We start from the raw sequence: 16355 nt of genomic DNA, 5'->3' as shown, positions 1-16355 counted from the left end.
GAATGCATGCAGCTTTCTTGGAGAGTCAAAGGAAGAGGAAAAGCTCTGTGCCTCAGATATACTACTGAGATATCCTGGATGTTAGAGGGACAAGGCGGGGGAAGGAGTATCTTTTTATTGGACCAGTTGGTGAGACACGAGATTTTTGAGCTTACACAGAGCTCTTCTAACAATATTGCATTCTGAAAGCTGCAGACTCCGGTGAGTGGGAGCGGGGGCTGGTGATAGAAGGAGCACTTGAGGGGCAAACAAATGGTGCTGGCTGTGGTCTGTCCTGGTTTTTAGAGCTGTTATAAAGGTAGTCCATAGACCAGGGGTGGGAAAAAGGGCCTCCGTGGGCCAGATTTGGCCCACCAAGTGGGCTGATCCGGCCCGCAGAGGCTCTGCCACTCCCCCACCCTCAAGCCAATTAAGGCCTGGGGACAGGGGAGCGCACGAAACTTCCTCCTGCCCTGCGAGGAGCACGCGGCACTTCAAAGTGCTAAGTACTCCTCACAGGGCGAGAGGAGATGTCATGCACTCTCCTGCCTCCAAGCCCTGATTGGCCTGGGGGCGGGGGAGGTGCACAAAGTTTCCTCCGCCCTGCGAAGAGCACACGGCATTTCAAAGTTCTGTACATTTGTGCAGGGTGGAGCAGGGCGAAGGAAGCTTCATGCAGCTCCCCCGCCCCCAGGCCAATCAGGGCCTGGGGGCGAGGGAAGCGCGCAAAGCCTCCTCCCGCCCTGCGAAGAGCGCATGACATTTTGAAGTGCCATGTGTTCCTCACAGGGCGGGGGTAGGGCGGGAAGAGGCTTCGTACTCCCCCTGCCCCAAGGCCACTCAGGGCCTGGGGTCAGACGAGCTGCACAAAGGTTCCTTCGCCCTGCCCCGGCCCTGCAAGGAGTGCACAGCACTTCAAAGTGCCACATCCTCCCTGCGGGTCAGGAGGAGGCTTCCTGCACTCCCCTACCACCAGGCCCTGATTGGCCTGGGGGTGGGGGAGCGTGAGAGGCCTCTTCCTGCCCTGTCAGGGCATGGGTGCCTAATGGGCAAAGGGGCTCCCCCACCCCCACACCAATCATGGTCTGGGGGTAGAGTAGCCCAGAAGCATCCTAGCCCTGCCCCCTTTCTGTGTTAGGCCCCGCCCCTTCTGGGCAGTCCATTCCTGTGATAGACATATTCTTTGGAATGTTGGGATGTTAGGGGAACACACCCACCTTTTTCCTTCCTTCTGCTATGACACATTCCAATTGTGCTGTATATAAAGTTTCAACCCCACAGTCTTCCACTTTGCTCTGGCTTTGTTTACTTTGTGCTTAAATTCCTCAGTCAGGGAATCTCTTAGGGCAAGGGAGCTTGTTGATAAACAGAGGGAGGCAGGGTGATTAAACGCTTGCCATTCAAGTAATTGAAGGGTTGTTAGCTAATCATGAAAAAGGTACTCCACTTAAAAGATAGGAAAAAAGAGTAGGAATAAATAGTGGTGGCTTCAGGGGGTCTACGTTTGGATTCTGCTGTTAAATGTTTCATAAATGTTTTTGAAAAAGACAGCAAGCAAATGGTCTAGCTGCACTTTATAGACTAACAAAACATGTGGATGGTATCATGAGCTTTCATGGGCACAGTCCACTTCCTCAGATGACCAGAGTTATGATTAGGGGATAAGGAAACTCGAAATAAATAGGAGAAGGGAAGGGGGAGGGGAGAGAGTTTCCTTATCCCCTAATCATAACTCTGGTCATCTGAAGACGTGGGCTGTGCCCACGAAAGCTCATAATACCATCTACATGTTTTGTTAGTCTATAAAGTGCTACCAGACCATTTGCTTGCTGTTTTTTTCTGTAACAGACTAACTCGGCTACCCCCTGAAGCATTTGAAAAAGACATTAACAGTAAATGGCAACATTTGCAGGTGATACAAAATTACTGAAAATTACTCCAAACAATGGAGGTGATAATTGTTCTTGTCAGCCTGTTGTAGCTATTTGAACCATCTACTCACTCTCTCTCTCTCTTTTTATTGTTTCTCCTTACCCCCTATTTTTTTTTTTTGCCTTTCTCTCCCCTCCCCCCTTCCCTTATTTAGTCTTGGATCTGGATTTCTAATACTCCAGTCATCTGAAGAAGTGGGTTGTGCCCACGAAAGCTCATCATACCATCTACACGTTTTGTTAGTCTTTAAGGTGCTACTAGACCCATGGTCACCAACAGTCGATTGTGAGGCGTCCTGTCTGCCCCGCCCCCATTTCCCTCCCACCCCCGAGAAGCCCCACTACTTACCTCAAGTGAAAATGGAGGTAGTGTCGGCTTCCTGGGGATGGACAGAAGTCCTGCAGCTTAGCGCCACTTCTGGCAATTCTGGAAGTGCACTAGCTGCTCTGCTGGGTGTACTGCGGGAGGGAGCATCGGCTCCCTGCACTGCCCAGGAGGGGTGCGTCAGCCCCGGGAGAGGCACGTGCAGAGGGGGGGGGGCCAGCCCCGGGAGAGGCACGTGGGGGGGGGGGAGGGTGTCAGCCCCGGGAGAGGCACGCGGGGGGGGGAGGGTGTCAGCCCCGGGAGAGGCACGCGCAGGGCTTCCCTGTGCCAGGGCGGGAGGGGGGTTGGCCCCAGGGCAGGCACGCACTCTGCCTCCACTGGCACCCCACTCCCCAGCCCCCACGCCCCAGCTACAGAACGGTGTCTCCACTCCCCTGTCCCCAGCTGCAGAACACTGTCCCCACTCCCCGAACACTGACCCCACTCTCCTGTCCCCAGCCACAGAACGCTGTCCCCACTCCCCTGTTCCCAGCTACAGAACTCTGTCCCTATTCCCGTCCCCACTCCCCGAACTCTGTCCCTACTGGCACTCTGTCCCTTGCTGCAGAACCCTGTCCTCTGCCCTCCCAGCACCCTGTTCCCTCTCTCCTGCCCCCAGCCGCAGAACTCTGTCCCCACAAAATGTATAATTATAAATGCTTCATTTTAGATTTAAATAACACGAATAAAAAACAGACCATTTATTTCATAACTATAAACACGTGATTTTAATTTTATATACCGCATAATTTAAAAATAAACTGTTTGCCAGAGTGCATAAGTAAGGGCTGGGGATAGCAAGTGATGGACAGGAGGAGAATAGAGAGGGCGGGCTTCAAGGAAGGGCTGGGGCTTCAAGGAAGGGGCGGGGCTGTAGATCTTCACCTGTTCTGAGATGTAAAAAGTGATCTTGGGTGTAAAAAGGTTGGAGACCACTGCTCTAATGGAAGCAAAACCCCACAGCCTGGTACAATTTGCAGGCAATTGGCTGCAGCTGGAGGTAACTGACATGTAAAATCACACAGGCAGGTGTTTTCTATTTTTTCTCCTCTCCCCCTTTTATAAGGGTTGGTCTGTCTGAAGGGAAGGTCTATAAAACTACACAGGATGTGTACAGGACCCACCAGTGAGATGAGAGCATGAGGGAACTAAATTCTCAATGTTAGTGGAATGATGTCCTGAGTGCAGTCTGAGCCAAGAAGCCACTTTATACAAACAAAGCATTTACCATGCACTGGGTAGAAAAGTTTCCAGCTAGAATTCCTGAGCAGCTCTACCAGCAGAGCACTAAAGGAACATGAAAGAAACTATCAGAGGTGAATTCAGTAATTCACTTTTCTCTGCAACTGTAAGAAAAAAGGCTCAACTGGCTCTGTCAGTCTCACTGGGGCTACATCTTTCTGCATTAAGTCCGAAAATACTCAGAATATGAAACTGGGGCAAGCAGGAAACAGAGGTGTGCTCCCAGTAAATACCTATGCAGAGCGCAGCAGTCCTGTCCCTCCAACGTGCATCCTGCCACAAAGGAAACTGTGCAAATGTGTAACTTATAATCAGGAGAAACAGAACCCCTCAGCCCTGTGACCTGCCTTATATACACTGATGCTTTGTGACCCAGCAATCCTCCTCAGACTCCAGTTCAAGTGAAAACAGTTAGGCCCTGGCTTACTGAAGCTGCCTCTCAGGGACTACATGCCTCTGCCGACAGAGGCATGTAGATTAGACTACCCGGCATAGGAAACTGAAGCAGCGATTTAAATAATCGCCGCTTCATTTAAATTTAAATGGCTGCCGTGCTGAGCCGATCAGCTGTTTGTCGGCTCAGCGCAGTAGTCTGGACGCTCCGCGGTCGACATCAAAGGCATTTGTCGACCTCCCAGGTATGCCTCCTGGGATGAGGTTTACCTGGGAGGTCGACAAATGCCTTTGATGTCGACCACGGAGCGTCCAGACTACCACACTGAGCCGACAAACAGCTGATCGGCTCAGTGCGGCAGCCATTTAAATTTAAATGAAGCGGCGATTATTTAAATCGCCGCTTCAGTTTCCTATGCCGGGTAGTCTAATCTACATGCCTCTGTCGCCAGAGGCATGTAGTCTAGACGTACCCTCAGGCAGTTTGCAGTGCCGTGATGTGCCAAGGCAGACGGTGTAGCTGTGCTTTTGAGAGGGGTCCGTGACCCACATCTACGAAGAACCATCATCCCATTCCAGCTGTGATTGCTAGTGTCTCCCACACACTTTTCTAATCGTTTCCCCTAAGGAGTAGCATGTGACTACAAAAGCAGAGTAAGGCAGATGTCTCGTGGCTTCTTGTCCTTCCATCTCTTCTCAGGACTAGGAAGGAATTCAGTGGCCCTGCCTAGGGAGCAGGGTGACTGGGTGACACGGAGGGATATGGACCTTTGCTCACTTATTGGAAATGTGGACTCAGGCTCTGGTTCTGCTCACCTTCTTGTTCTCTCTGGCTCTTTGCAGTGTCAAGGACCAAGATGCTGCCCCTATTCCAAACTGCACATAGCTATAGTGTCCCTAAATCACTCTTCACATTCTATGCTGAGAGCTGAAGAATCACCATTTACTGCCCAAAACCGTGGTTACAGTTATGGGCAACAGCTGAATTTAGGGCTGGGGGAGGCAAGCCCTCCACCCCTACAGAAAAAATTTTTTCCACGGAAGTGCCCATGTGACCATAGGCAGGGACACTCTCCTGTCCACAAAGTGAAAGATCCTATAGGGGGGTAAAAGTATTTTCTCTGCAAAAGTGTCAACAAACAGAGTTGACAAGCACTGACTTTTAGCAACAGGACTGTGTCAACACAGCCTCTTTGCTAAAAGCTGTATAGTGTAGACATAGCCTCAGTTCTCGTAAGTGGCCAGCAGTCTCCTTAAATTAAGAAAACAAAAAACAATCATCCCTCATGGGTTTAAAATACAAACAAGCAGGCAGCTTGGTATGCTTTTGAATAACTCTCACTGGCATATATTCTGCAACTCTTTGCAATGACCTCTGGCCAGTGGTTCCAGGAGGTGGTTTGCAGTATCCTGTGAGTCACACATGAGTAAAGCTGCAATTCCTGCACAGCACTGTAGGCACAAAGATCCGGTATTTGCCTCAGAACCGTGGGAGCAAAAACTAACAAGGGAGAATTGAAAACAGCTGGGAAATGAATTCCCTTCTGATCAGTGTCCAAAGAGCTATATCCATCACTTCCTACCCTGGAAAGAAAGGCGGCCCTGTGGCTTCCTCCTCGCCTGGAGTCTGCTCTTCCTGGGTTCATATTTCTTTTGTGTGTGTCTCAATTTACATTCCCCACTGGTGACTTTAAGAGACTTAGGTCTTTTTTTCCTGGGCCCCAGGACCCAATTTGTTACCTTGATCCCTATGAACATTCAGCTTTACAGCTCAATCCATGCAGTCTGGCCTTTGAATGTTCCTTTCTCCATGAAGATCAGGGGCAATGCGTGGGAGGGCACGAAGGGTCACATGCCCTCCCAAATGCCATGGGGGAGAAGAGCAAGGGGTCAGCAGCTGAGAGGCAGAGCCATCTGTCCATAGCACCATTTGTCCAACTACTCCGGGCCCTTTGTTTTGGGGGCCGCCGTGGGACCAAGGGTGGTCTGGGGGGCTAGTGAGGGGCCTGGCACCAGCAGTAGGGGTTGGGCCAGCCCCCACACTCACCAGCGGCAGGAAGCGGAGCAATCCACCTCCAGCCTTCTCTTGTCATTAAATTCTGACAAAACAACACAGCAGCCCCCGTCTATTTCTTGCATACAATACTATTCCCCAGCCATAGGGGTGCTTGGTGTGTTAACAGAGAACTGAAATTATTTGTTCAAAGTACCTCAAATAGCTAAATAAACAATTCCAATTTGCCTCGGATCCCATTAGCTCATTTGATATACCTTTGGATTTGGGCTCTGCTTTGCCAGGCTAGTGCAGATGGCGTCCCTGATGGTGAGCCAGTTCTGTGTGTTTCCAAGTTACTCAGAATGCTAAAAGCAATCAGACACAGTAAGGGACTTTCTTGCTCCGGAAGATTAAAGAAGCATTTATTCAGAAAGCAACAGAGAGGCAGTCTCCCCCTTTGCAGGTCTCATCTGCATTGTTACTGAGGAGGCCTCTCCATGAACAACTGCTTCCTCTTTCACCTGAAGTCAAAGTCTGGCACCATGGCAATGATTTTAATTAAAGATGTTAAATTGCGGTTAATTGACTAGTCGAGTAGTCGATGGAATTTCTATCGACTACTCATCTAGACGATAGGCACTTCTGTATTCCTCCTTTGAAATGTACAAGAACCCCCGCTGGTATCTGATAAAGGCAGCAGGTGGGGGGGGGAGGGGCGGGAGCGACTAGTCGACTACTCAACTGACTATCTGATAAGAATTTGCTTATCTGCTAGTCGACTTACCCTTAACATCCTTAATTTTAATGTCAGGGTTTTGTCATCTTCAGTTCTCAAAGAGCAAAGGAGAAGAGAGACTGAGCAGTAGGGGAGAGATTTGCAGGTTAAAACACAAATTTTTGTGATAATCAATGCAAGCAGCAAACACTTGTTGGACTCTTCCCCACTTTGACAGCCCTGAGGTGCATGTCCGCAGTTCTAGCTACACCCATCAGAGACCTGTACCAATTTACTATATATTAGGGAGAGTAGAGTGTCTGTCTGTCTATCCGAGAACACCTAAACAGTAAGAGCTAGAACCACCAAATTCAGTATTCAGCTTCTTCTTATAACTTAGCAAGTCAGGGTTTGGTTGTGCCAGGAAAATGGGATGTGCCTGGAATTGGATTGCTTCTCATACCCCCATACAGAAAAGAGACAGAATCATCAGGCAAGTGAAAAGGGCTGGCTGGAGCAGGGGGGGGGGGGGGGAGGTGCTCCCCCCCCCAGTACTGCCCAAGCCCTGAGCATACCACCCCCTGGTGACTCTAGGGCTTTGTCTACCCTGCAGGGGTTTTGTGCAAGAGTTCTTGCACAAAAACGTATTGTGCAAAAGTGCATCCAGACTTCAAAGACCATCACAAAAGCAATGTGCTTTTGTGCAAGAAAGCATCCACATTGCTGCCACTTCCTCTCCCCTCAGCTGGCATAGTAAAGCACTGCCTGGAAGCTTTTCTCCCACAAAATCTACTAGCTTTCTCCCCCCAGACTTTGCTATGTGAGGGGAATGTGGGGAGTGTCTTTCTGCTTCTCAGTCAGGGGTAGGGATGCCTGGTATCCAGTTTTGAATCAGACAGTCCAGTATTTGAGCTTTCTGTTCAGGAAACAAATTGAGAAAATAAGTGAGAAAATATAAATGTCCGGTATTTTCTAAATAAGATGTAATATAGATTGTGATGTCATGTCAGGTGTGTCCGGTATTTTTGTTGAAACCATCTGGTAACCCTAGTCAGTGGCCATGTCAGTGAGGTGGGTTGGGTTTTTTTGTTGTTGTTTGGGGGTAAGGGTTGGTTGTTTGTTTCTCACTTTTGTGCATCTCTTGTCTGATTTTTCTGTGGGTCAGCAACCCACGGCCCAAAAAAGGTTTCCCACTCCTGGCACAGACAGAAGAGAGAAGTCCTCATGACTTGTAGAGGAATTGTGATTCTGGACCAATGCACATGTGCATCTAGTCCAGCAGCCCTGCGTAAGCACAGATTCAGGTGACAGCCTATCTGCAAAGAGGAGACAGTCATGACCAACTGTGCCCTCTTTGACTTGATTGTGCCAGAACACGTATTCTAAGGCTCCACTTTGTTTCATAATCCAGTAAGGAGGCTCACTAGAGCACGTCTACAGGAAGTTTTCTGTGCTGATCTCACCACTTAGATGTGCACAGCAAATTCAAAGAGCCTCACAGGCAATAGTTATTCTTTACATTGTGTCTGGGACAACTGGTGAGGAGGGGCACAGGGGGCACCAGTCCCCCACATAACTCCTCCCTGGGCCACCCTTCGCCTGGGGCAGAGCAGGGACAATCACCCCTCCACCCCAGACTATCCCTCTTCCCTCCCCTATCACATCCTAACTCTGCCTCCTCCCTACTTCTTCTCCCCAGCCTTCCTCCCAAGTGGCAATGCTCAGGGGACTACTGGGAATCTGGAGGCAGCAGCAAGGTTCAGCCCCCCTGCATTCACCAGCAGTAGTGGAGGGCTGGGAAGTGGAGCAACGTGGTCACAGCCTGCTCCGCACTACCAGCTGCTGGCTGCATCACTGTACTTCCTGCTAGGGAGTGCCAGGCTGGCAGCTGTGGTGGGGGGGAAGAGAGGAGCAGGCTAAGGTCATATCACTTTGCTTTCTCCCTGCCAATGCTGGTGAGTGAGAGGAACTCCAACCCCTGCTGCAGACACCAGGCCCCTGCCAGTCTTCCGGAGCTGCCCAGAGGCTCTGGCACCTAGCCCGACCCGTCCAGGGCTATTGGGGGGGGGGGGGGTCACATGTCCCATGACATTGCCCTGAATGTTTCTGTGAAAGAGGAAAGAAATTACCTAGTCCTCCCGTTCCCGCTACATCAAACATTCAGTCCTACAGGTCAGTCTTTTGCTAAGGAGTAGTGCGCTCTGTTAGAGCATGTAATGCAGTGGTCTCCAGCCTTTTTAAGCACAAGATCACTTTTTGAATTTAAGTGCAATCCAGGATCTACCTCAAATCCAAACACCCTTGCCCCACCTCATTCATACCCCTTCTGAGGCCCCATCCCCTGCTCACTCCATCCTTCCTCCCTTTCACCAGGCATTGAGGTACAGGCTCTAGTCTTGAATTAAGAGATCTTGAGTGCAGGAGAGGCTCTGAGCTGAGCCTAGGGCAGGCAGTTGGGATGATGGAGGGGGTTCTAGGTGAAGGCTCTGGGAGGGTGTTTAGATACATGGGTGCTTGGGGTGTAGGAGGGGGTTCATGACTAGGGTAGGAGTTCAGGATATGGGCTCCAGTTGGGCACTGCTTACTTTAGGTGGCTCCTGGTTGGTGGTGCAGGGGACTAAGGCAGTCTCACCCTGTCCTGGCCCAGGCCCACTCCCTAAAACAGCCAGCAAACTCCATCCCAAGTCCTGTTGTGCCCGTCTACTTTGTGGAGAAAGGATACAGAGTGGGAGAGGGGGCACCTTGGCATGAGCACCACTCACTGTCCCCTGCCCTGCACAGAAAGCCAGAGACTCCTGAGGGGCAGCTCCAAGGCAAAGGGCAGGAGATGCACAGCACTCTGGGGCACAGCTGAAGTGACAGCGCTTTACAGCCTCTTGGCCAAACCAATCAGGATCACCTGTCAGAGGCTCCAAGATCTACTGGTTGGTGACCACTGATGTAATGGGTGCAGGCGAGGTAAGGGGTGTAGGGTGGGCCATCCAGAGGGGCAGAGGCACATGGGAGGTGTGACGGGGCAGAGGCGCCCCGCACTAAGGGCCCCCGGTTGACTGCCTGTTTTGCGGCTCTCGGGGGAAAGCCGGGGAGCCCCGAGCGGAGCAAACCGCGAACGGCCGCACGTGCGGCACCCGCGCAAGCTGCAAGCCGCTGCATCAGCTGTACGGCGGCGGCGGCGCACCAGCTGGAAACTCCAGGGACCCCCCCGGGACGTCACCAGGCTGGTGACGTCAACGGCAAGGCACGGCGCCGAACCGGAAATGCGCCCACGCCACGCCGGCGGGATGCGGGGATTTAAACGCCCGCCGGGAGCGAGACCAGGGGGGAGTGCCGAGAGCGCCCTCCCCCTAGAGCAGCCGACGGATGGGCCCCAAGCCGAGGAGGTAAGCCCCGACTCGGCGGGCCAGACCTGCGTGGGGAGAGGAAGCAGCCCAGGGCAGACGAAGGGAGCCTGCGGACTGGCGTGTTTCGGCTATGGCCTCGCCAGTCGGATCGGACGAGAATCACGTCCGAGTCCTTAGGGCCCTGGGCTGGGGTCCGTGAGAGGGGGCGGGCCCGGACCCCCCTCTCCCCATCGCGGGGAGCGAAGCCTCCGGCGTTTCGAAGGAGACCCGGGGGATTGACAGTACGATTAACTTGGATGCCGGGAGGCGATCTCGAGGGTGTTGGGATCACGGGACAAGGGTAACAAAAGGGGGGATAATGGACAGACCCCCGAGGGTGAAGGGGGACACATTTACAGGAGGGCACCCCATTTAACAATTAAAATGATGGCAAGGGCACAGGCAATGGTGCACTTCCTAAGTGCTGCTACAAGTCACCTATGGGTGCTGCCACTGTCAGATTTGCAATCAAGGAACCTGGTACACTGTGGGAAGTTCACTCTTGCAGTGTGATTGCACATATCCTGGTAAAGCAGAGAGGGCTGTTTCCACTGCAAACATTCCCTCTCAATCTTTCAACTAAGATGCTGGATCTGGAGCTCTCCTCATGCCTTTCCCAACCCACCTTTTGTCCTGTGAGCTTTTGCAAGAGTCGGGACAGCTGACACAAGCAGTGCTTTGGCTGGGTAAGGGAAAAGTTTCCAAAGCAGGAGAATCTCTCTGGAAGAGTTGGGAGAGTGGGAGGGAAAGTAGCCTAAGGAAGTGCCAGCACCTGAATAATAACAGTCTAGAATAGATTGTAGATTAGTGTGCCCTTCTGCATGTGAGGAGTTTAGCTGATTGGAATAGTCACTAGCAAACTAGTTTGTTCGCCTACCTGTAAGGCAGGGAATTCCCCCAGGTGCTCTAGTGCTTAGATAGCATGGTGACTGGTGCTATGACAGATGAATTATGATGAGCCTCATCAGGAAAGGTGGGAATTTACAAGTATCACATAGGGAGTTGTGCTTATCCTGCGGAATGGTACCAGATAGAGAGACCATGTTCTGGTCAGTAGTAGTCAGAGCAGGGCAGCTTCTCTCTGGGGTTGGCTGGCAGACCAACAGGGCAATGAGAGCCTGTCTGTAGGAAAATGCTCTGTATCTGTCCACAGCACAAGTGCAGTAACCTCGGGGAACATGATTACACCAGGGTTCCCTAACCCAGTTAAAACATGGGTCCAATCTCAAGTACACTTAGGACCTCAACTGTGTGCCAGGTCAGGCTACTAGAAGGCTCTGAGCTCACTCTCTGTCAGACACACAATAGTTTTCCCAAAGAGCCTCTATGGGAGGCAAAGCAACCAGATCTAATGCACATGAACAAAAAAGCAGCCTCCCCGGAATCCAGCCTGACCTGAAATACAGGATCTGCCAGCAGAGGCCTGCTTGCAGCTGCACTTGTAACTGCCACCCCACATGCAGCACCTTCATTAACCACTTCACTTCCTCTCGTGTTGCCAGAAGAAACTGCATGGGTTTAAAATCGTAGCAATGAAGGAGAATTCATATTTTCTTCCATAGCTGAGCACAGCTCACACAATGCTTTCCAGCCAAGGAACTGAATACACTCTGAGTCAGACACTTGGGGGGCAACAGACATGCAAGCCTCTGTGCAAAGTTTTGGGGCAGCTCTCCATTTCCAGAAGGGGTGAGGCCTCAGAGCAGAAGGGTCAGTCTGGACAGGGCAGTCAGCACCACTCACACCTTCAGAGCCAGCCCTCAGCATCCCCTGGAGCAAGGGGCTACGTCTACACTGGCCCCTTTTCCGGAAGGGGCATGTAAATTTCATGATTCATAGTAGGAAAATGCGCGGGGGATTTAAATATCCTTCAAAGTAGGAATAAGATCCTCCGGAAAAGGGCACTTTTTCCGGAGGATCGGGGCCAGTGTAGACGCTCTTTTCCGGCTTTTTTAAAAGCCGGAAAAAAGCGGCGGACATTTTTATTTAAATGCCGCGGGGGATATTTAAATCCCCCGCGCATTTCCCTACTACGACTCATGAAATTTACATGCCCCTTCCGGAAAAGGGGCCAGTGTAGACGTAGCCAGGGTGAGTAAAAGGGCCTCCGCGGGCTGGATCCAGCCTGCCAAGCAGGGTCTGGGAGCAGGGGAGTATGAGAAGCCTCCTCCCGCTCTACCAAGAACACATGGCGCTTTGAAGCACCGCGTGCTGCTTACAGGGGGAAGGGGGAAGTGGAGGAGGCTTTACATGTTCCCCACCCCCAGGCTCTACTTGGCCTAGGGGCAGGGGAGCGAGGGAAGTCTCCTCCCACGCCAGGGGCACCGGCACCTTGGGGGAATGTAGGGTGGGGGCAAAGGCACTCCCTCAGCCCCAGACCAATCATTGTCTGAGGGTGGGGACTCCAAAAATATCTTGGCCATGCCCCTTCCACTCGATGACCCGCCCCTTCCTGTGCAGCCCAGGGCCACTTCAAAAATTTCTGACTAGGCTGCACACCACATTTCAATCTTTGAAATGCACAAGAGTGCCCAGCTGCTTCCAGAGTGGATGGGACTTGAACCCAGCACTCTGCCCTCCGCAGGTGACTACCCTATCCACTAAGCAACCCCACCTCCCTGCTCTCAAAGGGTCCCTTATCCTGTGTTGGCTGTCCTGCTACTCGCAGGGTGGGCAGGATTGAACCTGTCATGCTGCTCTCCCCAGGCTCCTGTGCATTTCAAACATTGAAACACTGCATGGAGCCCACAGGGTGTCCCGCTAACCACAGGCTCCATGCAGGTGCTTCTGCTTTGACGTGTACAAGAGCCCCCACAGGGCTCAGAGTCCCAAACTCCTACTGGGGACTCTCTTGTACATTTTGAAGATGAAAACACTGTGTGGAGCCCAGGGTCAACAGCCTGGTCTCCACACCGCATTCCAACTTTGAAATGTACAAGAGTCCCCCCTGGGGCTCTTGTACATTTGAAAGAGGAAGCGTCGCAAGGAGCCTGTGGCCAGCAGGGAGTCCCCCACTGGCCCCAAGCTTCTTGCAATGCTTCCTCTTTGAAACGTACAAGAGCCCCAGTGGGGACTCTTATACATTTCAAAGTTGACTGCTGCTGCGCCCCTGCCCCCCCCCCCCCCCCCCCCAGAGCTGGGAGTAAACCAGCTTTTAAGCCGGCTCCCTCCAGCACTCACTCTCATTCCCCCACCCCCACTGCCTCTTTGTGAAAGAGCCGGGGGGGGGGGAGAGCAACTAGTTGATCAGTCACTTACATCCCTAATCCAAACATCTAGTGCAAAGCTCAGTTGCTATGGGACTGAAAATATAGAGCATCGTTTGTTTCCCCCCCCCTCCCCACACACAAACATACACTCCTCTAGAAATCTGTGACATGGCCCATCATCCTGTGTAACTGGAAGTCCTGTAGTTATCTTGTGAGACTGTCAGCCAAGGTGTTAAACTTCCTAATAGGTAGGTTTGTTGAGGAAGAAAAAAAAATGCAGGGAAAATTTTGTTGCGGCCCCTTTAATTTAAAGTGCTGGTCCACTCCCCTCATGTGTATGTCAGGCACCACGCCGGAAAAAAAAAATGGTAGCCAGCCCAGATCGAAGTGCTGCGACTTCCCAGGAAGATGGGTTGTGCACTGCTGGTTTAGACTTTACCTCACTCACTTTTCAGCTCAATACAATAGGTTTGGGTTGCAGATTTAAATCCCCACAAATATTCACTCAATTCATGACTGAGTCCCCAGTGAAGTGACGCAAAAGCAGAGTGGAGTGCAGCATGTTTCCACTTTTGTGAGCAATGATACAGTAAAATGCAATGGTCCAGACATAACTAGTCTCACGGACAGTTGATGAATTATAGTGGTAGCCAAATGTTACCCTTGGGAACTGAAATGACTATTCAGCTGACCACCGAAGAGATGGGAAGATTTTATCATGAAAAGGCATGACCATAGATGGAGAAGGCAGGCAAGGGTAAGAGAAGAATGGAAGAGATATTGGCTACGTCTACACTGGCCCCTTCTTCGGAAGGGGCATGCTAATTTTTAACTTGGGAATAGGGAAATCCGCGGGGGATTTAAATATCCCCCGCGGGATTTAAATAAACATGGCCGCCGCTTTTTTTCCGGCTTGGGGAAAAGCCGGAAAAAAGCATCTAGACTGGCGCGATCCTCCGGAATAAAGCCCTTTTCCGGAGGATCTCTTATTCCTACTTTGAAGAAATCCTTGTCTATGTCCTGATCATCTCTACCTTGATAGCTATAGATTTGAACTCCTCCTCCTCTGCCCGCCTCTCCTGCTTCTCTGGCTGCCTTTCCACTTCCCTATTTTTCTATCTTTTACAGCAGTGAATCCGAACATCCCAATCCCATTTTTAAGGCTACACAAAGCCTCACCATTTCAGCATCTTCTCTGCTCTCATCTTCCTCCTCCCTTCTCATGTCCAGCCCTCTTTCCTTTTACTGCACCATTCATCTGCCTGCCACTCTTGGGTTTGCACCTTCTACCATGATGCCTTCCCCACCAGGAGCCATCTCCAGCTTTCTATCCAATAACTTTAAGAGCCTTCTCTTCTCCTTCCCAGACTCTTCCCTGCCCTTCTCTTCCCACCAGTAAACTCTTTCTGAGCTAAGCAGCTGTTCTGTGCTTTGCAGGCGTCCCAATTTACAAGCTCCTCACAGCAGGGAACTACTCTCCAATCCCACAGGTTGCAATAACCCTACCAAGGAGGGTGTGCAGTGTATGGGTAGTCTGACTGTTCTGTGCTACACCATATACCACACATCAGCAGGAAAGCTAATGAGAAACATGAGGCAATATCAGTGGAGTTTAATTGTTCTAATGTAACCTTTCTGCCAAGTAATGCCAGCAGCAGCCAGGGCCGGGTTCAATATCTCAGAGTCCCTTTTCATCCATCTCACAGAGAACCGGCTCGAGCCTCCACCCAGTAGCCTGGGAAATTCACACACCCTTGGGCGCCTCTAAGAGGCAATGCTTCCCCACTTGCAAGCACAGAGTCCGAGTGTAGAAAATAAACTTGTAATGAAAGAGGGAGAGAAGTTACATGGCATTAGCATGGAAAAACACCACAAACATAGTTCCTAACCCCCCATGAGTAACCATCTCACCTCAAATGGATTGAGCAATGTCCTTTGCCCCTCAGGCTCACTAGTCCAACAATGTAAGGGTTCCATTCATTTACCCAAACTTTCTCTGTACTCCACTTCAATCGCCCCACTTATAGCTCTGTCCAGTCAGTGCGGACCCTGACACATCACCCTGATGACTCCACTCATTGAGCCTGAGGCCATGCCTGTGGTCTGCTTGCGCCGCCTGCCACCGCTCCTACTGGCCACCTGCTGGTCGTTCCAGCCAGCCACTCCGCTGGCCGCCTGCCACCGCTCCTACTGGCCACCCGCCAGCCGCTCCCCTGGCCACCTGACACCAATCTTACTGGCCGCCCACTGGTCATTCCCATCAGCCACTCCACTGGTCGCCTGCCACCGCTCCTACTGGTTGTTCCTGCCAGCCATTCATCTATCCGCCACTCCTACTGGCCACCTGCCAGTTGCTCCTGCCAGCAATCTTCCTGGCTGCAATGGGTCTGGCTCCAGGCCAAACCAGTGACGTCAGCTCTTAGTGATTTCAACTCTTTAGCCACCACCTGGGCTGGCAAAAGATTCCAGCTTCCACTGGACTAGCAAAAAGACTCCTGATGAAGTCTCCTTCAGGTCTATCCTTAAAACAAGGGGGAAAGAGGCAGGTTGAACCAATCTTACAGCTCACAACTGGCAGGCATAAAGAAGGCTGGCTCAAGCCCTTTCCCCCCGCAACTCGGTTCACTCAGTTCCGGAAGGGGGAGGCTTGTTCATCTGAGACCTCTTACAATGATGGTGTTGCTCCTGCAAGCTCTGCTGTCATATTTTACAGTTCCCACATTTAGGGGTAGCATGACTTGTGACTCCCACAACAGGCCAAATTAGATACAATACATCACATTCCATACTAACAACCGATCCTCCATCAGCGCTGGCTGATTTGGATTTACATAACCACACCTCGGATTCCTTCCTCATCCGGGCATGAGCTATATTTACATATCAACAGTTAACAGTTTATTATCTCGCAGAGCTAAACAATTTGACTGAGCATACCCACCCCCAAGGCAGTACTCTCCTTTTAGCTGGCTGATAGCAAGCAGTAGTTCAGCCCCTGCTTTCACTAAAAATATTTTCAGCCTTTCCAGACTACCTTTCAGGAGTCTGAAGTCCAAGCTGAGCCCTGCCTCTCCAGGCTGAAGCAAATAACTTAGCTTCACGAGGTCCCAGGAAATTGCCTGGCTTGCCACCCTCTATTGCCAGCC

At 51.4% G+C, this 16355-nt stretch overlaps 1 protein-coding gene and 1 long non-coding RNA gene across 3 annotated transcripts in view; one reads left to right on the top strand and one right to left on the bottom strand.

Moving 5' to 3' along the window:
- The window catches only part of SLC45A1 (solute carrier family 45 member 1), a 311140-nt gene that overhangs the window by 247776 nt on the left and 47009 nt on the right, over nucleotides 1–16355 (bottom strand). The window lies entirely within an intron of this gene.
- LOC142819410 (uncharacterized) overlaps nucleotides 9759–16355 on the top strand; it is a 36436-nt gene continuing 29839 nt past the window's right edge. For both annotated transcript variants that reach the window (XR_012897289.1, XR_012897288.1), the window contains exon 1: nucleotides 9759–10000. This is a non-coding gene — a long non-coding RNA (uncharacterized LOC142819410). The remainder of the gene's footprint in view (nucleotides 10001–16355) is intronic.

Source organism: Pelodiscus sinensis, chromosome 23 (assembly GCF_049634645.1).
Source record: "Pelodiscus sinensis isolate JC-2024 chromosome 23, ASM4963464v1, whole genome shotgun sequence".
In the NCBI taxonomy this organism is placed as follows: Eukaryota; Metazoa; Chordata; order Testudines; family Trionychidae; genus Pelodiscus; species Pelodiscus sinensis.
This window is presented reverse-complemented; position numbering and strand designations above follow the sequence as displayed.